The following is a 26,815-nucleotide window of genomic DNA, read 5'->3' on the forward strand; positions in this document are numbered from 1 at the left end:
GGGTACAATAGCCAGAGGAAAGCATTGAACAGTACATCAATGTTTAAAAGACTTTGGCTTCATCACATCATATGCCTCTGTTGTAGGTTCTCTAGGCTGGAGACTACCCTGCATGAGGAGCATCACTCGACACAAAGACTCTGGCCAGGGGAACTAAGTGCTTGCTCCTTTCCACTTGAAGATGCTTGCCCCTACCCGACACTCAACCTTGCACCAATGAAGGAAGTAACTCCACGAGATGGTATGTTATTACCATCCCACTTACAGTCTTTTTCCCCTTTGGTTGCTACCCGACTCATGGACTTACTACGGTCCATTAAATCAGGGTCCCCGCTTGACCCCCCCCTCTAAGCTGAGTGCCTTAAGTCAGCATATCTTGTCTCTATTAGTGGATCTTTTGAACTCGACTTTAAGAGAAGGCCACCTACCTAAAACCCGGAAGCATGCCATGGTACTTCCCCTGCTCAAAAAGCCCCACTTAGACCCTGCTAACTGGGCAAATTAAAGACCCATCTCACTGTTGCCCATTCTGTTTAAAATTTTGAAAAACATGTCAACACTCAACTCTGTATGAATGTAGAAACACAACATGCCCTTCGTCCCTCCCAGGCAGGATTTAGAGCTGATCACAGCACAGAAGTCACCCTGTTAGGATTCCTGGAACACCTGCGCCAAATGCTAGACAGGGGTGGCATGGGGACACTGATTCTCATACACCTCAGTGTGGCCTTTGACATGGTGTCTCACAACAAGCTTATCAACAGACTGGCTCAACTCGGCCTCCTAAATGCAGCTCTTGCTTGGCTAAAATCCTTTCTGGTTGAGCGCACTCTTCAAGTTTTTCTACAGATACTGCGTCAAGCCTGCACTCCCTCACCTGGGGTGGCCCAAAGAGGTCTGCTCTTAGCCCCTTGCTCTTTAATATCTACGTCCGCCCTTTGGCAGATCTAGTGGAAAGCCAAGGTTTGACTACGTTCTCCCACGCTGATAACACCCAGATCACTTTTTCCCTATCGCCGGAACGGGAGGCCGGCTCACAAGATCTCAGCTACTGCCTCAGCCATGTAGCCAACTGGATAACCTCTAACTCTCTTAAAGTAAATGGGGATAAGACTGAGGTGCTATTACTGGCCAAAAACCACCAGCTTTGGGGTAACAGTATTGGCTTGACGCCCTTGGTTCACTCCCCGAACTGGGCGTCTGGCTGGACTTCACCTTGTCTATGAAGCCTCAAGCAGCCAAAATTGACTCCTCTAGTTTCCCCACTATGAAATGGCTTAAAAAGATTCTTTGGATACTCCCCTTTTCTGCCCAAAGAATGGTCATCAGGCCATGATTCTCTCTAGACTGGATAATGGCAACATCCTTTATCTGGGCACTGACAAGGCAGCAATCAGACGCCTTCAACTGGTGCAAAACACCGCAGAAGGGCTGCTTTTCCAGCTTCCTAAACATTCCTCAGTATCCTGTCTCCTTCAAGACCTCCACTGGCTTACCATGAATAAACGCATCATCTTCAAGGCTCTTTGCTTCATGAAAAAAATCAAAACCTGCACCGGCCTGGAATTTTTACAAAAGTTGCCTGAGCCTTATCGTCCCTCCCGCACACTGAGTTCTAGTAACCAGTCTCGCTTTTCAGTGCCTAAATCCAGATGCTCTCGAATAGGGGGCTGGTCCTTTTCTTTCATCGGACCTAAACATTGGAAAACACTTTTGGAGTCAATGAAAGGCTGTTACTCTCTTAGCCGTTCTGCAAACAGTTAAAAACGTACTTGTCTAATATAGGTCACACGTGCAGGGTACAGACCAATATCGTCCAGCACTGGGATGCCTCACAGGTAATTATGCGCTATACAAGAATTAATAATAATATTAATTTTGCGTGTTTCCCATATACTGTTGTATTTCACTATGTTTCTCCGACAGTTTACTTGATTTAATTACTCGTCATTACCATCTATTGCGATGGACAATCTTGGAACACATTTGTTAAGGTTAGACAACCTTCTTAACTCACCCTATGTTTCATTTTCACAGCTGGTGTTACCTTTCTTGACTTCTTTTGTGAAAAACCCATTAAGAACATTGCCAGCGAGAGCCCTACCTCTCGCACATTGATTGCATACCTCTATACCACTTGTGGAAGAAATCTATGTCACTGACGGTCTATTTCCTTATAACTGGTCTTTTTCTTTTTTGGCTTTCTTGAGGACTTTCTTTCCGGACATTTATCATGATTGGTACTCACTATCTTCTCGACAACTAGCTACTTATTCCCTGATATTCCTCCACAAATGTCTTTTACTGTTATACAGCCTTGAAAAAGTCACTGTGTGACGAAACACGTGTCGTCTGTTACCAAACATCGCAAATTGGACGGGCTGTAACTGCTAATCATTATATTGAGGCTGTCATCATTCTTTTGAAAATTGGATAGATATAATTTGTTTATTGATGGATTGTAAATTTGAAAGATAATAGCTATGAAAGAGACTATGACTGAAAATCTCAACCTGTGAAAAGAGAAAATTGATGTAAAACTGCTGAATAACATTTTATTAGCAATACAGAAATCTGTTTGTCTTATAACATTCTCTTTTGGACAGACTAATACCTAAATTGATTTACATTTGAACGTGGAGTGCCGGGGTATACTTTCTGGATATATGTGGCACACGGGTCATCTGTCCCGTGTGCAATCACGCCTAGGGTCGTAGGCGTGGTATTACCCTTGTGGCACCATCTCCCATACTGACTCTTTATACTTACCCAAGGTGTTTTACATGTCCACTAAATTGTATTTCTTTTATACGAGGTGCAATTCTTTTTCCACTACTACCCTTTTTAGTTCAGTTTACTTGATTTAGGTAAACAACCAGACGGACAGGGGTAGCATGATGATAGTAAATATAAGGACAACAATCAAAATTAGGCATTACAAATATTTGAAAGGACTGAGCTAGTGATATGATCACTGACAGAGAGTTCTGTCATATTTAGATAATGTAGGGCAGCAAAAGGCTACAAAAGGCATCTCTGATACTAACTGCTGGAGTTTTCTTTAACTAGAAATATTAATGCTTGTTAATATGAATAAAAATGCAATCGAAACGAAAATGCTAAGGTTTTTCAAAGTGTTTTCCTGGCCTCTGCTTAACTAAGCATTAATTTGGCTGCTGACTTCATAATAATCATCATTTGTGTATTTATTTATGAGTTTTATGTAGCGCGTGCTAGACCCGAGGGTATCAGAGCGCTTTACGTGTTATGTGGTTACATTTACAAGTTGTACATGAGGGGATTCACTGGAATCAAAGAATAGAGCAATAAATCATGCATGTATAGTTCTCATTTGACAACACATGCAGCAAAATGCATACTGCATGTTTTGTATGACGTGTTGCTCTCAAAGAACCCTCTGGAGGAAGCCTTTAGATACTTTCCCAGGCTCTTCCTGCTAGTGGGCTGCATTGCATTCAATTAAAAATCTATTTATTGTTCTTGTAACTAGTTTGTTCTGACATCGCCAGATGACATTAGGTCAGAGGGGCAAATCAATATTCATGCAGGTGGTTAATATGGTGTTTTATAATGCTGAAATGTGATTTGTTAATTTAACAATAATTTGCCTTGCACCATGCTGACCTATTTTTCTATGCTTTCTATGCTAGAAAAGGGTATATAGGCCCCTCCAAGCCAGACTCTTTTCTGAGCCCCTTGGGATGCTGCATGATTCTCTGGTTATTTGCTGCATAATTTGGACTCAGTCATTTTTTAGATTTGACTTTACATTGCTGCATCTATTTTAAATTTCTAAAAGTCTTCATGGCAAATGATTTCTATGCCTTATGATCGAATATTGAACCAACTGAGCCTTAAATTGGCTTTGTTTTGCCTTTAATATTGTAATAAACCTACATAGTTTTTCTTACATTTTTGATCACGAACTCCTTTTTGAGTCAGTCTTTTCTTTTGTTTTTCTTTTTTCCTTCAATATTGACTGTATTTTTGAAATGCTGTTCTGAATCTTAACCTTAGGGACACATTGCCTCATTTATTTATGAGGACAACAACACCCGACCCCGCACTGAGCACAACTAACATTCATTTTATCGAGGAGATAGTGCGACCACAGAACTAACAACGCACTATGAGGCATGAACATTTCAATACTCCAGGCGTCTTCCCAATGGTGTAAAGTGGGGAAATATCTTGTAATCGAACCACAGCATTCACCTTTTCTCACTTCTATAGGGCTAGCAACTATTTCAGTAACAAACAGCTGCAATAAATGCTGAACGAGGGTGATATCACCTTGGAGATACGGCTTCAGCAAAATGTCTGATGGTCAAGGTCAAAGCCACGGTTCAGTAAATTATCCAGAGCATAATGAAATAGTAAATGACAGTATTATGCAGGAAACACATTTATGTAGAAGCTTCAATTTGATTAAGGGTTTTGTCTTTTCCTGACATATAATTGAATTGGTGTTTGAAATTATCTTTTTAGTACACCAGATCCAACTTTATCGGTTTAAGAGAGGAAGAGCATGTTTTATGGCAGTTTGATACTTTATTGCTGTTGTTAATGATGTTATATTTTGCAAATCCTCACTCAATAAAAACCCTAGACAGAGCCTTGCCTCCGACCACCCAACATGCTGGCGTTCTCTCCCAAAGGCCTTTCCTCATGTTCTTGAAATAATAGAACACGTTAGGAACATCATCTTTTATTTCCGGTGTGACCACAAATTATCTATTGGCAAAATGCACATTTTCTTTTCCTCACTTTCCTTCACCAATCTCACTTCCAAGTGACAGAATATCTAACACGATCTGCTGGTGTAAGGCCTGATGGTCAGCTCGTCTGCAACTTTCATTTTCTATCGCTCATCACCTGTCTCGCTGTTGAGAGTACCATGTGTCATCTCATTCCTCCATGACCACTAAGTGCCCTCATCCAAAATGATCAAACCCTTGGTCTACACGGACAGTTGCATGCATCTATCCTCTTTCATCACCTCCGGAGCCACATCTGCCTGCTCTCGTCCACATGGACAGCTGTGTGCATCTATCCTCTTTCATCACCTTCGGCACCACATCTGCCTGCTCTGGTCCACATGGACAGTTGCATGCATCTATCCTCTTTCATCACCTTCGGCACCACATCTGCCTGCTCTGGTCCACATGGACAGCTGTGTGCATCTATCCTCTTTCATCACCTCCAGAGCCACGTCTACCTGCTTTGGTCCACATGGAGAGTTTGTGCATCTATCCTCTTTCATCACCTTCGGCACCACAGCTGCCTGCTTTGATCCACATGGACAGCTACGTGCAGCTACCCTCTCTCATCACCTCCAGCACCACATCTGCCTGCTCTGGTCCACATGGACATCTGTGTGCATCTATCCTCTTTCATCACCTCCAGAGCCACGTTTGCCTGCTTTGGTACACATGGACAGCTGCCTGCATCTATCCTCTTTCATCACCTCCAGCACCACGTCTGCCTGCTCTGGTCCACATGGACAGCTGTGTGCATCTATCCTCTTTCATCACCTCCAGCACCACGTCTGCCTGCTTTGGTCCACATGGAGAGTTACGTGCATCTATCCGCTTTCATCACCTCCAGCATCACAAATGCCTGCTTTGGTCCACATGGAGAGTTACGTGCATCTATCCGCTTTCATCACCTCCAGCACCACATCTGCCTGCTTTGGTCCACATGGAGAGTTACGTGCATCTATCCGCTTTCATCACCTCCAGCACAACATCTGCCTGCTTTGGTCCACATGGAGAGTTACGTGCATCTATCCGCTTTCATCACCTCCAGCACCACATCTGCCTGCTTTGGTCCACATGGAGAGTTTGTGCATCTATCCGCTTTCATCACCTCCAGCACCACATCTGCCTGCTTTGGTCCACATGGAGAGTTACATCTCCATCTACGTTGCATCTATCCGCTTTCATCACCTCCAGCACAACATCTGCCTGCTTTGGTCCATATGGAGAGTTACGTGCATCTATCCGCTTTCATCACCTCCAGCATCACAAATGCCTGCGTTGGTCCACATGGAGAGTTACGTGCATCTATCCGCTTTCATCACCTCCAGCACAACATCTGCCTGCTTTGGTCCACATGGAGAGTTACGTGCATCTATCCGCTTTCATCACCTCCAGCACCACATCTGCCTGCTTTGGTCCACATGGAGAGTTTGTGCATCTATCCGCTTTCATCACCTCCAGCACCACATCTGCCTGCTTTGGTCCACATGGAGAGTTACATCTCCATCTACGTTGCATCTATCCGCTTTCATCACCTCCAGCACCACATCTGCCTACTTTGGTCCACATGGACATCTGCATGCATTTATCCTCTTTCATCACCTCCAGTACCACGTCTTCCTGCTTTCTTCTGTTTATTAACATACACATTCGGCTCCACTTAACATTCCTCTCTGTCAAGACATGGTCTGTACCCTAGTGCTGAGAATGATATACGTGTACAATAGCCACCTCATTGATACCCTCCCTCATTCTCTTTAAATCCTAAAATCTGCCACCTCTACTCCAATCTGGCTGTGGTGTGTCCCAAGCAGATCTTCATTTGCACAGATGCCTGCAGGTGTTGGCTACCATCACTTGTCTTTGGGGATGGGGCCAATTTTCCATCATAGACTGTCACCCAAAAGTATAGAATTAAAAAAGCAGAAAAGGGAGAAAATATCAAAACGTAGGAAAAGAGTGACAAATTGAGAAAGCAGGGATAAACAAGTGCATGTAAGGGTGAGTGTAGGAAGGTAGATACCTGACTATGGTTACCCCCAATTTTTTTGCCTGGTGTTTTGCTGGTTTTCCGACTTAGTTGGCCTGGGACCCTGCCAATCAGGACCCCAGGCCTACTACTCACTCTCTAAAATGGATTCCATGTACCTTAGGTACATTTCCAATTGGTACTGGGCCGCCTTATCAGACCCTGTAACTCAGGGCATAGGTGTACCCAGGGCCTACCAGGGGCTGAAGCATGTATTATGCCACCCCTGAATGGCCATCTAAATCTGACACAACTGGCTGCACGACAGCTGGGGCAAGGTGGTGTAATCACCCTTTGCTTTAGATATAGTATACCTATATCTAACTCTAAAAATGGACACACAGATTCCTATCAGTCACTCCTATGGCAGGCCTTGACAATCCTGAAGGCAGAGTGCTTGGAATCGTGTGAGATGGTGCTCTGGCATGAGCTGAGCCCGTTTGCAGCTTGCGGAACCAAGTCCTAATAGCTGTTCCATGATAACGCATACCATATACTCTTAAGTGCATTATAATCCTCGCGGTTAAATGCTATCTTTGGTATTGCTTTATCAAAACATGTCGAGTAAGGTGTCATACGAATTGGAATACTAACCCCTCACCAATTCTGGCGACGGGGTTAGCATTCCACCCTTCTAGAGGGACACGACATGTATGTAACTGTGAACCCCGGTTAAAGTTAACTGAAGCCTCAGCTCCACAAAATGGATGCTGCCACCACAGACACAAGTCTGACCCCCTGCAGCTGGGAGTCCTTCCAGCGAGGGGAGCCTGGACAAAGGGTTTTCTGTCAGGGGCGGTGCTAGCACCATCCCAGACAGGGTTTTGTGTATCCTGGGTAGGCAGGGCTTTACAGGAAGGTGACTGCAAAGTGGCACCCCGGTGCTCACTACGCATCTGCCGGCTAGAACCAGTTCCAGGGGCACACCAGCCCCTGGCCTGGGGAAGTCCGGCATGGAAGAGGGGTGTAACCACCCCCCTTCCTGGTCCCACCCCTAGGGCAGGACCTAGTCGCATACCCACCCCTTTCTTTAGGATAAAGGCAGGAGCTGGGACCCTTCCAAATTAGATCATCTTTGAATCAAGAAACTACTTTCTACGAAAGGAACTCAAGACTCTTCTCAAGATTTCTCCCTTGTGACTAAGGAGTAGTCACCCTGCATCCGCAGGCACCATCTAAGAACTCTGCGGTTTGCTGCACGTCCTTCCTCCGGAATCCGACTGCCCAGCTTGACGAGACCCGGCTTCCCTGGCACCTCTGACCTCTACCTACCTCTACAGCTAAGCTGAGAACCGTATGCGCGACGAGACCTCGAGGAACCGGCTATCATCAAGACTGCACGACTTCTATCCAGCACGACTGCCGAGGGATCCTCTGGTGAGTGCTTTGGGGTCCGAGAAGCCCCGACCCTGAGCAGCTCCAGCACCGAAGTCCAGCCTCCCAGCATCTCCACGATCTGCGTGGGGCCCTTCTGCTTTTTGCTGCTCACCGCGTTGTTTGGCTACTAGCCCGCTGGCTTGTGGCCTTCCTAACGACGACATCACCACTGCTGGTCTGGTTGCTCCAGACTGGCCCTTGCTCCCTTCCAAAAGAGGAGCATCCCGGACCCTCCTGGTCCACTCCAAACGCCATTTTAAGTCACCCGCGTGGGCTTGAATTTGCCAAGACTTGTTGCCCAATCCTGGGTCCAGCGACGTCGACAGCATCATCCATCGTGGGACAGCTCGTACCTCCATCCTGGTCGCCGACAACGCCTCCTGGTCCGTGAGACTGCAGAGCACAGCGTCGCCCACTCACCTAGTCGAGGTGACTACCATCCGGTGCCCTCCTGGTGCCACCTGACTACTGGCTAGTAGTCGCGAACTTGGTCCCCTCTGCTTTCAGGTGTCATCCATCTTCGATCCAGGCTTGGATCACTCGAACTATCTTCACTGGTCGCCTGCCAGCAACTTCTTTCTTCAGGCTGCTGGTTCGTCTACGAGGATTCCCGACGTCTTTTGAGACATATGCAGCTGCAGCCCCTGGGCTAGGTAACTTCGGCATTTCGGTGCCCCAGCATAGCCTCACTATCCAAGGGTCAGGATCCACTGTCGTTTTCGACCTACCTTATCGGGTTCGCCCGAGAACACTAACTTTGTCTTTACTAGCTCCCATAGACTTTGTCCTGCATCCCGCGTGAGAGTGCACACTCTGCACCCGAGTCCCCTAGGCCTCCTACTAGTAATCTGAAGGTTCAGTAACGTAGTCCTAGCGATTCCAAAGCCTATTAGTCCAGTACTTACCTGCTAGTAATTTCGCATTCCACTTCCAGAGTATATGGTTTTCCGTGCCCCTCGGGCATTTGTGTAAATTGTGCAACTTAAAGTATTTTCATAAGTGTTTTGTTGTGTGCTTAGTACCCTGTCCTCATAAAGAGTACAGGGCTGTTGTGATTCTAATAAATACACTGTTTATTTTCATAACACTTGTGTGGTGTCCTTTCACTTGGTGTTCAAGGGGTATATGTGATGGTATAACAGCTGGCTTAACATGCCCTCTAGAGTTTAGCCCGAAGACTGCTCGTATCCATGCTACTAGGATAGCTGGTCTATAAGGTTGACTTACAACCAATCATCAATAAGGGTTGTTTGGACTGATACAAAGTGCTCCCTAGAATAGTGAACATTATATATCAGGCCAACTTCTCACAGTGAGGTTAAAGACACAGTAAGTGTGCCAGCGGGTAAGAAAGTGGTATGAGGTATAAATGCAAGAAATATAACAGAAGTGGGTTCCACAAACATCTGTGACCTCTTCTGTAATTCAGAGGTGTTCCTGGAGTGCTGGAAGTGGTGCAAACACTGCCTGGTCTCCTGAGGTCTCCCCCATGGCTTTGAGTGGTCCTTCACTCCTTGTCCCCAAGCTCACCTCCTCCCAGAGCTCCTGCTTTGATATATATTAAAAAATGACCCTTCTACTGCACTCCTCCTGGTAACATGAGAATTCTCCACTTCACGTTTTACGAAAATATACCTTCTTTTCTTATATGATGGATCCCTTCTCTTGCAGGAACTCCTATATGAATGTATACTGTAGTGATCAGATATCACAGCAATTAGACACTAATTGCTGCATATTTAACTGATACGTCATCATTAATGGTGTATCAGTGTCCTCTGTAAACCTTAAAGTACCCAACATTTAAAAAATATTATTTAAATGGAGACAAAATGATGCATACATCTGACATACCATGAATGAATGTGAGTATTTTTGTAGAGGCATACAATAGAGCATTTCAGCAAGAAATGTTGTAAAATAAAGGCAGGGCACAGACCTCAGACCTCTTAGCAGTTTTGGCAGGTACATAAAATGGGGTTTGATATGTAGGCTGATGGATGATGAAGAATACATGGCAGTGCATACATTTATTTTATAGAAATATATGCAAAGTTGAATTACAGTTAGGGAAAAGGGTGTAGTTATGTTCGTTAAGGCTCTTCCTGTAAGATGAGGTGCCTTTGGAGCAGTTTTCACTGGCGCAAGCTGAGTGACTGAGTGCATTTCAGCTGGAAGAGAGCTCCTGTGCTGTGGCCAAGTAACCGTGAGGAAAGGCACCTCAGGGGTGCTTCTGGAGGTTGGGTTTGTAGCTAGGAGGTTTTGTTGGGTGGGCCTAGGTTGCAAAGAGGCATGTATCAAATCGGGATTACAGAGATAGTTCAGGGAGGCGTGTTTTATGGCTTGGAAGACCAGAATCAGTAGCTTGCACAGAGCCTTGTTATCACCTGATAATCAGCGGATTCAGTGAGGTGTGAGTGTCTAGGAAAATGCAGAAGATTTTGAAACATTTTCAGTGGGGTAAAAGAACACTGAGTGAGGCCTACTAGTTGGCTGCGTGGAAGGAAATATTACAGTGTATTTACCACATGTTTGGTTATTAAATTGATGATGCGGTGTCTTTTTTGGTTATAAACCTATATATGCTCACAACACTGTTTAAAGTAAATGTACCCGAAGTGTTGCTATTTGAGGATGCTGTGGTCATGGTGTCAGGGGGAAATGTATAAGGGAGGGAAGGGAGGCAGGTCCCAAGGCCGTTGGAAAGTAAATCATTTCTGAGTTTGAGTAATTTAAGATCACTAAGCAAACCACAATTTGAAGATGACAGATGTTTGGACAACATATTGAGTCCAAAATACCATGTGGACAAAATATTGTGTCAAGAATATCCGGATCATAAATACTGTGAAGGTAAGCTATATGAGAGCATCAGCATTCCTCAAAATATACAGATCTTACAGACTCACAGAGGCGTAACGCATAATGATGCCCCCCCCTCCCCCCACCGGAATGTTATAAGGGGCCCCTGAGTGTCCCACATCTCACAAATACTCATTGACATTGAGCTGAATAGGGACCCCTACAAGATTGAGGACCCCTGTGGTGCTGCCACACACCCCTGCTCCTCATGGGCTGCAGGGGCCTGTGTTACACCCCTGCACCCTCAGGCCTATGGCAGCAGGGCTGCTCCCAGGTTATGAAGGTCCTTTGTGCTGAAACATCTGAAAACGAATGTATCCCTCTGGTTACACAGAATTGACAGGCTCAGTCATATAACTCAAAGGAGTCCCTTGTGTTAAGGAAATGCTACAGACTCAGACCTCAGGTAACCAACTCATCCCCAGGTTACATAAATGCTACCAGCTAAGGTCTCACACAAAAGCACAACATTTTACATAATCTCAAAGGCTTGTTTGAAGACAGACTAAGGCAGCAGATTTGTGATCTTCCTTCATGAACTGCATAGGAAGAATGCAGGCAACCAAAAAGCAAACATTATTAGCAGTAGTGCAAACATCACTTGCAAACACCAACTGGCAGTACCAGTGAGAGCTTCGTTCAGACGACACCAGTGCAAGCTTCTCTCATATACAAACTTGGTGAAGCATAGTTAAGATCATGCTTGCAAGGTCCTATCACACACACTTCACACCAAATTGTGCAGCAACAATGCAAGTGTTTCTAACACATGATTGGCTACTCACACATAACAGGCAGCAGCAAATGCAAACCTCGCTCACGCAGATGAGATACATCACAGGCCTAGTAATGCAAGCTACCTTCACCTGCAGTGCTAGATCTGTACATAAAAACCAAGCAAGCTTTCCTCACACAAAGTAACAAAGTTTGAGCAAATAGTGCAAAGCAGCTATATATCACGCTTGGAAGCGGAATGAGCACTGAATATGTTTGTCTTTCCTTATAGGTACATACTACTGACAGATTTGACATCTAATATTTAGAATACATGTACCAGAAGGCAAAGCAGTAACATTTGAGTCTTCAATATTGCAATACAGGTGCAGCTCACTAGCCTTATTAGGAATAGTCTATTTGCCCTTCTCCTTTTTCTCATCAGTGAGATATTGTTTAGATCTAATTTAACTTTCTTTATGGATGTCCCATGGGGCTAATAACATTGCTCTGAGAATTTTCTATAATGGACTCCCACATCCCCCAGTCTCTCCCTTGCAAAAAATACATGAAATGAAATTGTATTGAAAGCAATCTATTTTAAGGAGCATTACAGTAATCAGGGCAGGACTGTCAGAATAAAACAGATGCATCAGGCAATCAGTTGATAAGACTTTATTAAAGAGGGTCCCTGAAAGGTTTGTGAAATGCCTGGGTCCTCGGCCAGAGCCCACTTTGCCCATCTAAAAATATGGAACCCCTTTCCAAAACAAAGAGAGGAGTCAGTGGGAAACCGAGGAAAAGAGGTGCTGTCATTGTTCGCATCCTCTCCTTCTATGCACCTAAAAACCAAAAGCAAATGTGACCGGTCTTGGAGAGACTAAATAGAGGGTCGCCCACAGAGAATCACCCATCTTCTGCAAATCCTCCTATCCATGAAAATTCTAGTGGTGAATGGGCTTCCTGTTATCAAGGGGAGTACATCTTGGAGTGGGTTTTAGTGGAAATGGGATCTTGAGAACATAAAAATCCCTAGGTTTAGGGTTGGGTATTAGTGGAAATGGGATCTAGAGAATATACAAATCTCTTTGCCCTAAGTGTTTCTATTTATTGAGGGTCAGCAAAAGAGATGAATCACTATTGCAATGCATTGGGCTGCCTATTATCTCTGCATCTACATGAGTCAACTTGTTTCAGCCTATGTGGTGGCCCCAAAAGGAGTCCCTGGCTTTCTTCAGGACCCAGATGATAGAACCTCACTTTCCTAATTCAGTTCTATAGTTACACTCATGCATTCATCAGAAAACATCCACACTATACCTATAAATACAGTCCTGACTGATACGGTTTGCGAAGTCTGCCAGATTTGGATGGTCTTGTAAGTTTGTGTTAGCCAAAAAACAAATATAAATGCAATTCGACATTACATAACATTGGGGACACAAAAGGGGAGAAATAATAATAAAATCAAACAACAGGCAGCTTTTCTTAATCTATGCTGTGTAGGCTCCCAACAGCGCGACTGCCAACATCCCACCCTCCCAGGACCGCTGCAACAGACTCAGAGCATTCTTCCACCACAAAATCAAGACCATTTATGACAACTTCGACGACAGCAAACTCCACGAGAAACCCTCTGCCACCATTCCCAGCCCCACGCAGCCGACACTGGACACCTGGACTGTCCTCAGCATCAAGGACACCCTAAAGATTATGAAGACCGCCCACTCCGGGGCCCCCATGGACCCCTGCCTCCATCACATCTACCACAGAGCAGCAGACATCATCACCTGAGCTTCAGCTAATCATCACCCGCTCCTTCAAGACTGCCTCCTTCCCCTGTGACTGGAACCTGAGATCAACCTTCTCCTGAAAAAACCCTTGACGGACCCCACCGACCTCAAAAACCTCAGACCAATCTCCTTGCTCCTGTATCTGGCGAAAGTCATGGAAAAGGCTGTCAACAGTCAACTTCATAGAAGATAACAACACCCTCGACTCCTCCCAATCAGGCGTTAGGAAGAACCATAGCACTGAAACCGCCCTTTGTGCCGCAACAGATGACATCTGCTCCCTCCTCAACAGAGGAGAAACTGTGCCCCTCATCCTCCTGGAACTCTCTGCGGCCTTCGATATAGTCTCTCATCGCACCCTAGCCCGCAGACTCCACAACACGGGAACCCAGAACAAGGCCGTAGACTGGATCCACTCCTTCCTCTCCAGCAGAACACAACGGGTCAGACTTCCTCCTTTCCTCTCGGAACCCACACCAACCACCTGCAGAGACCCACAAGGTTCCTCCATCAGCCCGACCCTGTTCAACGTCTACACAGCCCCGCTTGCTTCCATCGTCAGATCACAAGGGCTCAACATCGTATCATACTCAGACGACACCCAACTCATCCTCTACCTGCTCAATGGACCCAACCTCTCCGAACATAACTTTCAAGACGGAATGGGTGCAGTTGCCAGGTGGATGAAGAACAGCTGCATACAACTCAACACGGTAAACACAGAGCTGCTCATCATGGGCCCAGACCCAGACGCCTGGAGAGACACTTGATGGCCCCCAGCCCTCGGGAACACTCCCTCCCTCACAAACCACGCACGCAACTTTGGAATCATCTTGGACTCCAAACTCAAAATGGACCGCCTGATCAACGCCGTCACCTCTTCCTGGTACCACACCCACCACCTACTCCAACTGGATTCCTCTCGAACACAGGAAAACTGTCACCCATGCCCTCATCAACAGCAGACTGGACTATGGAAATGGATTCTACACCGGAATCAACAAGAACCTCACCCGCAAAGTCCAGAACATACAGAACTCCACCGCCAGGCTAGTCCTCAACCTACTGAACCACGACAACATCAGCCAACACCTTCGGACACTACACAGGCTCCCCGTCAAGAAGAGAATCACCTTCAAACTAACCACCCACGCCCACAAAGCCCTCCACAACACCGGTCCTGCCTACATGAACCACCGCCTCACTTTCCACGCACCTCAAAGCTCCCTCCACTTGGCCCAACTCTCCCTTGGGATGGTACCACGCATCAAGAAGACCAGATCGGGAGGATGCTTCTTCTCCCTCTTCGCAGCCAAGGCATGGAACTCCCTTTCCCTCCACCTCTGACAGACACCAACGCTCCCCAAATTCCTGAAGGACCTCAAGACCTGGCTCTTCGACGGAGCTCCGTGATCTTCTGCGAGCTGCACGCCCTCCTCAGCGCCTTGAGAACCCTCAGGTGAGTAACTGCGCTTTATAAACCTGATTGATTGATTGATTGATTGATTGATTGATTGATTGATTGATTGATTTGTGAAAAAGGTTGTCAGACATGTGATAGGTACAAACTATAAACCACTGCAAATCCCTGAATGTGCACAAATCCATGATTTGTGCTCGTACCCTAAAGTTTCTTACCCTGATTAAAATAATGCCCACTTCCAGTCAGTAAAAGAGAGAAATCCCTTGTCTGCACCGTACCCTGTACACTTATGCCATCAAAGGTATTTGCCGCTGTGTTACCTATGCAGCAAGGCGGACCCTCCAGATGTTGGTACCTGGAGGAGACTGCTTACAAGGCAGCCTTCACCTCACAAGTCAGAGTGTGCCCGCGAAACATCATATGGCACAAGGCGCGTTCCTGATGTCATGACTGAGCGGGGCTACTCGGAATTATAGTTGTAGTACCCCGTTTGTATTCTGTCCTTCATTTCACGAATCAGAGAGGCATGTGCCTGACATCAGAGGTGAGTGGGCTGCTGGGAAATGTAGTTGAAAAACCTTGTTCATACTGTCACCCTCCACTAAGGATAGTTATGTAGAGTTGTATTTTGTTGTTTTACTATCAGGCTCACATTTATTTAATGGGGCTTCAAAAAACAGTGCTCCCATTAAAAAAAGAATATTATATTTTCCTTCAAACTTTCTTTAATTAGATGGAACTAATGAAGCTGTTTGCAAAAGGACAGGGCGATAATTGTTCCCTAGGAGCAAAAAAGTCACACCACTATATGTTAATTACCAACTTTCTACCTATGCTACCTAGGGTCAGTATTGTTTAGTAGATTCATGTAAAAAACTGAGTCAAATTCATAATACTGTCTTTTTTTGGGGGGGCGGGATGGTTATTTGACACCTACGAAAAAATGAAGCTAAGAATATCTCTTACTATAATTCTTTGGCGGATACCCAGTGGTATGTCAAGTACATGTAGCTTGAAAACAACCATGACATGGTCATAAAACCTTCAGGCGCAGCAAGGGCTATTGTGGTGATGTCTAGCAGGGCCGGTTCTTGAATATGCGGGGCCCTGTGCTAAAAGGGAATGCGCGAGACCCCTCTACTTTAAATAGGTGGGCCCTTACAAGGAAACCATTCAGAGACACTGCCGGACGCCTGTGTCTGGCATTTTAGCGCCCTCACAGTTTTAAATTTCAGCCCACAAGCAATTCTCACACCATCAGTCCGATAGGTGTGAGAATTGCTTGTGGGCTAAATGTTAAAACTGTGGGGGCGCTAAAATGCTGAACAATGGGCCTCCCACAGTGTCTCTGAATGGTCTTCTTGCAATTGAGACAAGAGGAAGTGTCTCCCTCCCCTAGGCCTCCAGACACCATTCCTGAGAGGCCCGGGGAGGGGGCCCCTCCCATGGACCCTAATTGCAAGGCAACACCTTTCTTTAAAATGGATCTCCAGGGAAACAAAAGGACACAGCACCAGTGCGGGCCCCATGATGGTGTGCTGAGTGTGAGGCCCTGGGCAGCTGCCCACACTGCCCATACCTAGTGCCGGCCCTGATGTCTAGGTTCTCTCCAGCAGGGCCGGCGCTAGGCATGGGCAGCGTGGGCAGCTGCCCAGGGCCTCGCACTCAGCCCACCAGCATGGGGCCACGCACTGGTGATGTGTCCTGTTGGTTCCCTGGCGATCCATTTCAAAGAAGGTGTCACCTTTCTTTGAAATGGAGGGGCCCCCTCCCGGGCCTCTCAGGGATGGGATCTGGATACATAAGGGAGGGAGACGCTCCCTTCAATTGAAAGGAGACCCATTCACAGACACTGTGGGAGGCCCATTGTCCATCATTTTGGCGCCCCCATAGTTTTAACTTTTAGCCCACAAGCAATTCTCACACCTATTGGACTGAAGGTGTGAGAAATGCGTGTGGGCTCAAAGTTAAAACTGTGGGGAGCTGGACAATGGGCCTCCCAGTGTCTGTGAATGGTCTCCTTGCAAGGGGCCACTTATCTACATTAGAGGGGCCTCGCACATTCCATTTTAGGCCAGGGCCTCGCAAATCCTAGAACCGGCCCTGTCTCCCAGACACTAACATCTACGAGGTATTGGAAACTGACCTCATTCCCAGACTGAGAGCCACCCTCCAATACATTACAGAAGAGGCACTGGCGCTAGGCTGGATTACAGGGCAGGAGGCCGGATTCTTCTTAGCAAAAGAGCCACAGACAGTGTCGTTTTACGAACTTCCCAAAATTCATAAAATGAGATTCCCTCCACCAGGGAGACCCAGAGTGTCAGGAATGAACTCCATACTGGAACCTCTCTCTGAGTTTTGTGATTGGCTTCTCAGACCCTCGGTGACAATAATGCCATCTTACCTGAAGGACACAAAGGATGCCCTCTGCCTTTCATGAGATCTTAATGTAGATGAGACCAGTGACTTGGTTATCATCATGGAGACAGAGGCACTGTACGCTAGTATACCCCAGGAGCAGACACAAGAATTGATAGAAGATATTTTATGTAGCCCCATTTAGAACACTATCACCCCCCCCCTGCGTTTTGTAATGGAGTGCGCCACGACAGCTCTCACAGAGAACTATTTTACATAAGAGAATGCACTGCCCTAGCATCAAGTTCATGTGACATCACTGGGCCGAACCTTTGCCTCAAGCCTGGCCTGCCTATATATCCATCAATTTGAATGTGATAACATCTTCAATGAGACAATTTCTTTTAAATAGCAGATAAAAATATGGCACAGGTGCACCACTGAGGTGTTGATAATCTGGCGTGCTGACACCTCCGAGGCCCTAAGGTTTGTAGAATGGATGTTGATCCATTTCTAAAATTTCTGGAAATAGCGATCAAAGAGAGCCACTGTGAGGCAAAGGTATTGGAAACACCAACAGTCAAAAATGGGTTTATAGGATTTGACAGTTTTTATCCGCCCGCCTTACGTGAAACCTGCCTTTTGGCCAATACACCCATTCATTCACCAGAATTGTTCCAGCACTGAGACATTCAATAAATAAGCTGATGCCTTAACAGCTAAACTCGCAGCGCATCTACACCCAAAGAAAATAACCATGGAAGAAAAAACAAGCATTAGAAATGCAATAGGTCTCGCATTATTAAAGTTTGAGCAGTTGGCATTGAAAATGGCAATGTTGTTAGTGCTAGTTATGGAATTGCAATTATACTGAAATACAATCACATCTAATGCGTAGGTGTATTAAAAAGTTAAATGATAGATAATGGTGTTGAAGAAGTAGTTAATAAATAATGATGTATGTATTTTGCATCTTTTAAAAAAAATCTTAGTTATGCAATGGGTATGTACGTAAAATATGTATTCGGGACTTTGATTTACAGTATGCGAAAAAGAAAGCACATTTTGCAAGTAAAAGATGTTTGTGTGTGGCGTGCAGCAGTGTGTGGCGTGCAGCAGTGTGTGGTGTGCAGCAGTGCGTGGTGTGCAGCAGTGTGAGGCATGCAGCAGTTTGAGGCGTGCAGCAGTGTGTGGCGTGCAGCAGTGTGTGGCGTGCAGCAGTGTCAGGCGCACAGCAGTGTGAGGCACACAGCAGTGTGTGGCGTGCAGCAGTGTGTGGCGTGCAGTAGTGTGAGGCGTGCAGCAGTGTGAGGCGTGCAACAGTGTGAGGCGTGCCGCAGTGAAAGGTGTGCAGCAGTGTGAGGCATGCAGCAGTGTGAGGCGTGCAGCAGTGTGAGGCGTGCAGCAGTCTGAGGCGTGCAGCAGTCTGAGGCGTGCAGCAGTCTGAGGCGTGCAGCAGTGTGTGGCGTGCAGCAGTGTGCAGCATACAGCAGTGTGAGTAATGCAGCATTGTGCAACGTGCAGCAGTGTGATGCATGCAGCAGTGTGAGGCATGCAGCAGTGTGAGGTGTACAGCAGTGTGTGCAACAGTGTGAGACGTGCAGCAGTGTAAGGCATGCAGCAGTGTGTGTCGTGCAGCAGTTTGTGGCGTGCAGCAGTGTGGCATGCAGCAGTGTGGCGTGCAGCAGTGTGAGGCGTGCAGCAGAGTGATTGATGCAGCAGTGTGCAGCGTGCAGTAGTGTGCGGCATTTAGCAGTGTGAGCAATGCAGCAGTGTGCAGCAGTGTGAGGGGTGCAGCAGTGTGAGGCGTGCAGCAGTGTGAGGCGTGCAGCAGTGTGCAGCATGCAGCAGTATGAGTACTGCAGCAGTGTGCAGCGTGCAGCAGTGTGAGGCGTGCAGCAGTGTGTGGCGTGCAGAAGTGTGTGGCGTGCAGCAGTGTGTGGCATGCAGCAGTGTGTAGCATGCAGTGTGCAGCAGTGTGAGGCGTGCATCAGTGTGAGGCGTGCATCAGCGTGCAGCAGTGTGAGGCGTGCAACAATGTGAGGCATGCAGCAATGTGAGGCGTGTAGCAGTGTGTGGCATGCAGCAGTGTGTGGCGTGCAGCAGTGTGTCATGCAGCAGTGTGGCGTGCAGCAGTGTGAGGCGTGCAGCAGTGTGCGGCGTGCAGTAGTGTGCGGCATGCAGCAGTGTGAGTAATGCAGCAGTGTGCAGCAGTGTGAGGCGTGCAGCAGTGTGAGGCGTGCAATAGTGTGAGGCGTGCGGCAATGTGCAGCATGCATCAGTATCTAGTAATGCAGCAGTTTGCAGCCTGCAGAAGTGAGGCGTGCAGCAGTGTGTGGCATGCAGCAGTGTGTGGTGTGCAGCAGTGTGTGGCGTGCAGCAGTGTGTAGCGTGCAGCGTGCAGCAGTGTGTGGCTTGCAGCAGTGTGTGGCGTGCAGCAGTGTGTGACGTGCAGCAGGGTGAGGGGTGCAGCAGTGTGTGGCCTGCAGCAGTGTGTGGCCTGCAACGTGCAGCAATGTGAGGCGTGCAGCAGTGCAAGGCGTGCAGCAGTGTGTGGCGTGCTGCTGTGTGAGGTGTGCAGCAGTGTGTGGCGTGCAGCAGTGTGTGGCGTGCAGCAGTGTGTGGCGTGCAGCAGTGTGAGGCGTGCAGCAGTGTGTGGCATGCAGTAGTGTGTGGCGTGCAGCAGTGTCGGCTTGCAGCAGTGTGTGGCATGCAGTAGTGTGTGGCGTGCAGCAATGTGGCGTGCAGCAGTATGTGGCGTGCAGCAGTGTCGGCTTGCAGCAGTGTGTGGCATGCAGTAGTGTGTGGCGTGCAGAAATGTGGCGTGCAGCAATGTGTGGCGTGCAGCAGTGTGTGGCGTGCAGCAGTGTGTGGTGTGCAGCAGTGTGTGGCCTGCAGAGTGCAGCAGTGTGTGGCGTGCAGCTGTGTGAGGCGTGTAGCTGTGTGTGGCATGCAGCAGTGTGTGGCGTGCAGCTGTGTGAGGCGTGTAGCTGTGTGTGGCATGCAGCAGTGTGTGGCGTGCAGCAGTGTGTGGCGTGCAGTAACAAAAAATACCTACAAGTTCCAGTATTCTATGCAGTGAGGGTCACTTACAAACACCTACGAGCATGCCCTGCTGTAAAAAAAAAAATCACTTTCATCATTCAATGCAGCAAAAGTCAGAACTGAGAACATGAGCATAATCAGAGGAGAGGAAATCATGCAAGCTATAAATATCAGCAACTCTGCAACAAGACAGAACAGTAAAACTACAATTCCCAGAATTCCTTGGGAGGAGTGACATTCGGAGACCAATAGATATGACCATTCACAGCACTAAGGAATATTCAGTGAAAAGAAAATACCAAAATATTCTGCACTGAGAAGAAGAGCACCTCCAGTAACAAAGAACTACAGCTACCAGCATGCCCTGGAGTTAAAGACATCCAACACCGGACCTGACGGCGAGTGGACCAATGTATTTACTACAGGGGTCTGTGTTTGCCCTCTAAGTCACAGATCCAAATCCTGCTGGGTCCACTCATTCTGTTATCTTCCTAGGGTCAAAAAACGAGGACCACTGAGGTGAGTAACTGTTGGACTTGGCCCTTCTGGCAGGTTCACCCCTGAACTTTTTGCCTTTTAGTGTTAAATAATTATAATGATTTCTGGTCTTTGCGCACTTTAGCACTGTGGCGCAGTGTAAAGTGCGTGCGCTCTCTGAGTGGGTGTGTGAGATTGGCCTGCCCTCCCATAGGAATGCATGGGGAATGTGTGTGTCCCTGGTAGTTCCTGATGCGTGGGGAGTGCAGGTGCGAGTTTGGTATGTGCGGACTCATGTGATTAAATGCTGCGCAATGATGTATGCAGCGTGATTGTGTCTAGTGTGGACGTGCCACTTCTAGAAGTTGGCATGGTTGTTTAATTTGTGTCTGGCGTGTGATTGGCTGAAGCTGGCTGGTGAGCCTGGCTCCAGGAGTCAGGATGGATCTGCCCCGGTGGTGAGTGTTGAGATTAGCCCGCTGATGTGAGGGAGGGGCTGCACCTGGCACCTGAATAGGGCTGGGCTTTCCCCACACAAGGCTGGCTCCGCCCCCTGTGGTGCGTCTAATGACCCTAGCATGGCCAGTGAATAGTGAGAGGGGCTGAGCCCATCAAGAGTGCTCCCAAACCAGCTGTTCCTGGTTTTGCCCCCACCCTGCACCTTTAGACAATGGGATTTTTGTGTATAAAAAGAGGCTGTGACCTCTTGTAAAATGTTCTTGTTTTCCTAACTAGAATCTACCAGGGGCGTGCTGCTGCTGAGGCCCAGGGGAAGGCTTGCCTATCTGGGCCATGCCCAGCCCCTGGATGCCTTCTCCCTCTGGGATTTTTCTGCCTTGCCTTGATGCCCTGGAGGACTTCTTTTGGACCCTGCTGCCCTTTTCACCATGGAGGACCTTGTTGCTGGGTCCCTGTTTTCTAAAGGGGCCATTCCTGGGGCCTTTGTGTGTTTGTGGTGCCCCTAGCGCCTCTCGGAGCGCTTTAGTTTAGCCTGGCAGCGCTGAGCTGCCCTTTTCCCTGAGGGAATCCCCGGTGTAGGGATTCCCCCCGAATTTGCCCCAATGGCAGGAGCCCACCCTGCGTCACTCCGATGCTTTAATGGTTTTTATTGACGGGTGCCACCCCGTTTATTTGGTTATCTAACGGGTGCCCACCCCGTTTCTACCTTTTGTTTTTGTACCTCGAGGGTGCCTACCCCTCGCTACTGCCCCTGAAATCACCGCCGCAGCCGCAGGCGAAACCGGAAGTCAGGCGGCATCGCGCCTGGACTTCCAGGTTGCCGGAGGAAGTCCCACCGGCCACCGTGCAGGGATTGGCCGGTGCCCGGTCGAAGGAAGAGAGCATTGCCTCAAGGGCCCCGAAGGCTCCACCCACAAAGTCCTGGTTCCGAGATGGGGGACCGGGCCAAGACCGGGCCAAGCGGGCGCCTTCTGAAGGCGGGGCTCCCATGAGGAGAGAGAGCCCCACCATGCGCTACCGCCACCCGACAAAGAGAAAGCCTTCCCCCGCCGAGAGCCGGTAAGTTGAGACGGCGGGGGGGGGGGAAGGCCACATGTGTTCCCCGGGCACCGGAGTGGTGCCCTTCTTTCGAGCAGCCCCAGATGGCAGCGGGCCACTCCACCAATGGGTCTTTTGTTGTTCCAGGGCCCCCCCATCTGGCCCGTTTCCCCCAGAGCCAGATGGCTCAGTAGGCGCACAGGTGTCTCAGGGCGGCCCCAGATGGCAGCGGGGCACTCCAGCGTTTTACAGTACTTCCTTAAAATGCCCATGTTCTTTCCAGACCTCTAGGCCCCATTAACTACCGAGCCTGAGTGGCTCCACCATGGCATGTTTATTTCAAGCGCCAGCCCATTCTACATTTTTGGGGGCCTTATGATTTGAGGAGCCAGTGTGATCCCTAGGCCATGTTATTAGGACAGCCTGGGAGTGCACCAGTTGATTTCTAGAGCCAGAGGGCTCCCACAGTTGTGCAGTTTTGTCCCTGAGGGCTAGCGAGAGCCCCTGTTGCAGTTTTGTTCCCAGCTGCCCAGCACTTAGTGGGCAGCTGCACCGTTTAGGATCTTCCTTCCTAGGGACATGTACTTTGGACTCAGGAGTGAGTCGCACTCCCTCGTCCCTACCTTGGGCTTCCCCAGCTGCGCAGCAATTAGTGCCAGCTGCAGCGTGTAGGCTCCTTGCTATTGTCCCCAGCTGCCCAGCAAGTAGTGGGCAGCTGCTATGTTTAGGTTCTGGCGCAGTGGCGCAACCTGGACTTTGATGTGAGTTATGTGCTACATGTGATTTCTGCACTAATGTGATTTATGTGATATTATGATTCATGCGCTAATGCTTTGGGTGTTAGGAAATGCACTGTGTGTAGTATGCTTTGCGCACCCTGTGTTCTGATACCTCTGAGTGTGTTTTTATGCATCATGTGTCTTCCCTACACCTCTGAATGTGTTTCTATGCATCCTGTGTAATGCTCCTGACCTATACCCCTAAATGTATTTTTATGCTTAGGTGGTGGTGTTTCCTAGTATAGTTATGCTAGTGAGTTCATGGTTCCCTGCGTAATATTTTCCTACGGTGGTTAGGGTTGCGTAGGTGGTACTTACCTTTTACTAGTGGTTACTGATTGAGTGCTAGATTTGCTATTTGGTGCTTAAAACTATCTCCAAGGGCTTGATACTGAGCTTGCCCCCTGACCAGAGTCCCAGGACCAGTGGACTCTATTGTGCCTTCCCTGACAAATTGCTGGGACTTGTCTGATCTCCTTGGGCCGCTCGGGCCTTGCCTGAAGTGTACCTCGCTCACTCCCCTGAGCAGCCTGTGCTTGGCCGCTCCCGCCTTGAGCCCCCACCGCTCCCTCCAGGAGCCGTGCCTGCTCGGCCGGATCGCCCCGCACACTGCCCTGGGCTCGGCAGCCTGTGCCTGGCCGCTCCCACCTTGAGCCCCCACCGCTCCCTCCAGGAGCCGTGCCCGCTCGGCCGGACCGCCCCGCACCCTGCCTTGCGCCCTCCTCTGAGCCCCACACCTAGGTCGCCCCAGTCAAACACTTGGAGTGCGCCGGCCACCCGCTCAGGCCTACTGAGGAGATCACTCGCATTATCCTGCGCAACCAGAACGGAAGGTACGGTCCGTATCTGCCGCCAGTTATTATATATTCTATGTTCTAAAAGTGTTACTTCTACAAAGTGCTAATTCTACCAAAAGCTAGTTCTAAAAGTGCTTATTCCTGACAGTGGTCCAGGTGGCCCTGTCCCATGTACATAATCCCCTGTAAATTCTGCCCGTGCCTCTGGAACTTTGTAAAGTGTGTGTTTACTATCTAATGTGTTTTGTAATACAAAGGCTATTTTTACATATACCTTGTGTGGAGTTCCTTTTGTGGGGGGCCTGGGATGTTGTTGCTGGTGGGTGCGTGCGCAAATGCTTTACACATCGCCTCTGAGATAAGCCTGACTGCTCGTGCCAAGCTACCAAGAGGGTGAGCAGGGGTTATCTTGGCGGGTGACTTCCTTGCCCTGACTTAGAATGGTGGCTTCTGCCTGGCTTTGGCGCAAGCCTTAGCCAACCAGAAATCCCCATTTCTAACAGTAACAATAGACATTGATTATTCAATGCCAAGATGCCCCTGTGAGTAAAGGTGAGCTTTACAAATACAGAAGTTATGGAGCTTGCGACTTTTCCAGACATCGGGACGCCCAGATGCACTTCAATTTGCAGTGCCTATGATCAAGTGGCGAATCTCCACCACTGAGTGCTAGCCATAATTGAACCAGCATGCTTAGTGATGACACATGGTTATTAGACCACGTGGTTGATCTACAATTTTCCGTTGGTCCATTGGATTCCTTATATTATTTCTTCTTCTGTTGTGATTAATATATCCACATTTAAATAGAGGACAGTAGTTGGCACAGATATTGGAAAGTGTCTTTATTTCTGTACACTATGGTTTATGTCTGACGCTTCACAATAACATTGCCCTGAAGAAGTCCTATGTTAAAAAGGACGAAACCCGTTGACTGATGGTTTTTTATGAACAGAATAAATATCAATAAAGAAGAACATGAATATATGCATTGCATTTACAAATGTCTTTTTAACTTAATTATGTCATTTTAATGTTTGTGTTCAAAGTTGGTTATATGTTCATTTGCTAGTGGTGCAGCTCCGAATATCGTTTTGTTGTCTATTATCCCTCTGTTTAGGGTGGCCCTCTTTGGACAAGGGGATTTTTCCGGAGATTTGCACGCAAGATTACGTTGCACATTTAATATTTTGGGGACTAACGTTACGGGTGCTGCACATTTGTTTTGGGGGCCATTGTCCACAATTTTTTTTTTTTTTTTTAAATTTTTGAAAACCTTTATTAGTGCATCTAGAAAAGTACAAATAGTGGCCTACAACCTTCAGGCCGGCCACAAATACGGTTGAGCACATGTACATGCAAGACGGTGACGCAACAGTACAGCAGTATAATTAGTAAGCATTCAGCAGTTACACTGTAGAGCCCTTGCTGTCGCGTCTCAGGAGTTCTGAAGGTTAATTTTAAAGTTTTCATTGCAAGCAATAATGTCCAACTATTCCGTTTCAATAAAAAGTGGAACATAAACGAAAAGAAAGAACAGGGTCCATGAAGACGTGAGATAGTGATATCAACATAGGCATACACAGCCCAGCAACTCAGAGGACAAATCCCACCAGGCAGAATGGCGGCCAGGATGTATGTTACCAGGATATTAGACCCAAGGCCCTAACAGCATTCACCGCCACCCACCCGGCAATAACGTCGACACGGACCCAAGATAGAAGGAAGAAGAAATAAATTAGGAAGAGAAAAAAAAAAAAAAAACAAGGCACCATAGGAACAAAAAAGAAACAAAATACCCATCCCACAACCCCCACCCTACACGCATGCGAAGGCTACGGCCTACCCCCCCCCCCCCCCCCAGCAGCGCGTCTGTCGCCCCATAAACCCGAAATATAGTAGAGGTAGTAAAAGAAAGAAAAAGAAAAAGATATAATGTCACCTTGATATAGGGAGCCAGAAAAGACAATTCTAATCTAAACCTCCCAAGAAAACCTAACCCCGGGGGAGGGCCATAATTTCCTTCCAAAATCAGGTCTCCCGAACTCACACAGCCATGTGCAACTCCCACACCGTGTATCAATAAATTTGAAAGACTTACAGCCAAGAGAGAGTCTAATCAGCCATATCTAGAGTCACAGGTCAGCACAGTAATCGCAACCCCCACAACAAGAATAAAGAGCAGGACATAGAAATTATGAACCGAAGTGGGGAAAAAGGAGCACATTCTATGCAGTCAGCCTATCAAAATATAGTTCAGTCCGGGTCTCCGCCATCCGTCCGAGCAAAACCCACGAGAAAATATCTTCAGCCCTGGCCTGAACGGCAAAGTCCCGCCAGGGCTGGCCATCGCTGCGAGCACTCCCCGGGTAGAACAAAGGAGCAAGATGGCCGCTCTAGACAAGGAAGAAACACAGGAGGCGGAGAGGAGCGTCCCCGGTCACCACCAAGTCCAGCATCAAATCTGTTGAACACCCCCTCCATCACCGGACAGCACACACTCCACCATTGTAGAAAAACGGCTCCGGAGGCAAAGACCTTAGGGGGGGTCAGGCACTGGAAGTTCGATGAGCAGGGCCATTGTGGGGACAGAGTCACAGTTCTCAAAGCGGGGGGTAACATTGTATCGAGAGCCTCACCGAGGAGAAGACCATCAACATTGTTGCCAGGGACACTGCACACCTCCGCCCTCTCATATTGCGACTTTGTAACCGTTCCAGACAATGTTAAAGGTGGCAGAGGGTCAGCCAGCCCCGGTCGCGTTATGCCAGATGAAGCTCCCTCGATCTTCTCCGTCAGTTCTTGGACGTTTCGCCGCCATGTTGTCCCCAGGTCTGCAAGGGCGAACAGAATATCCCCATAAGTCAGGGTGTCCTGAGA

Source organism: Lissotriton vulgaris, chromosome 10 (genome assembly GCF_964263255.1).
Source record: "Lissotriton vulgaris chromosome 10, aLisVul1.2, whole genome shotgun sequence".
In the NCBI taxonomy this organism is placed as follows: Eukaryota; Metazoa; Chordata; class Amphibia; order Caudata; family Salamandridae; genus Lissotriton; species Lissotriton vulgaris.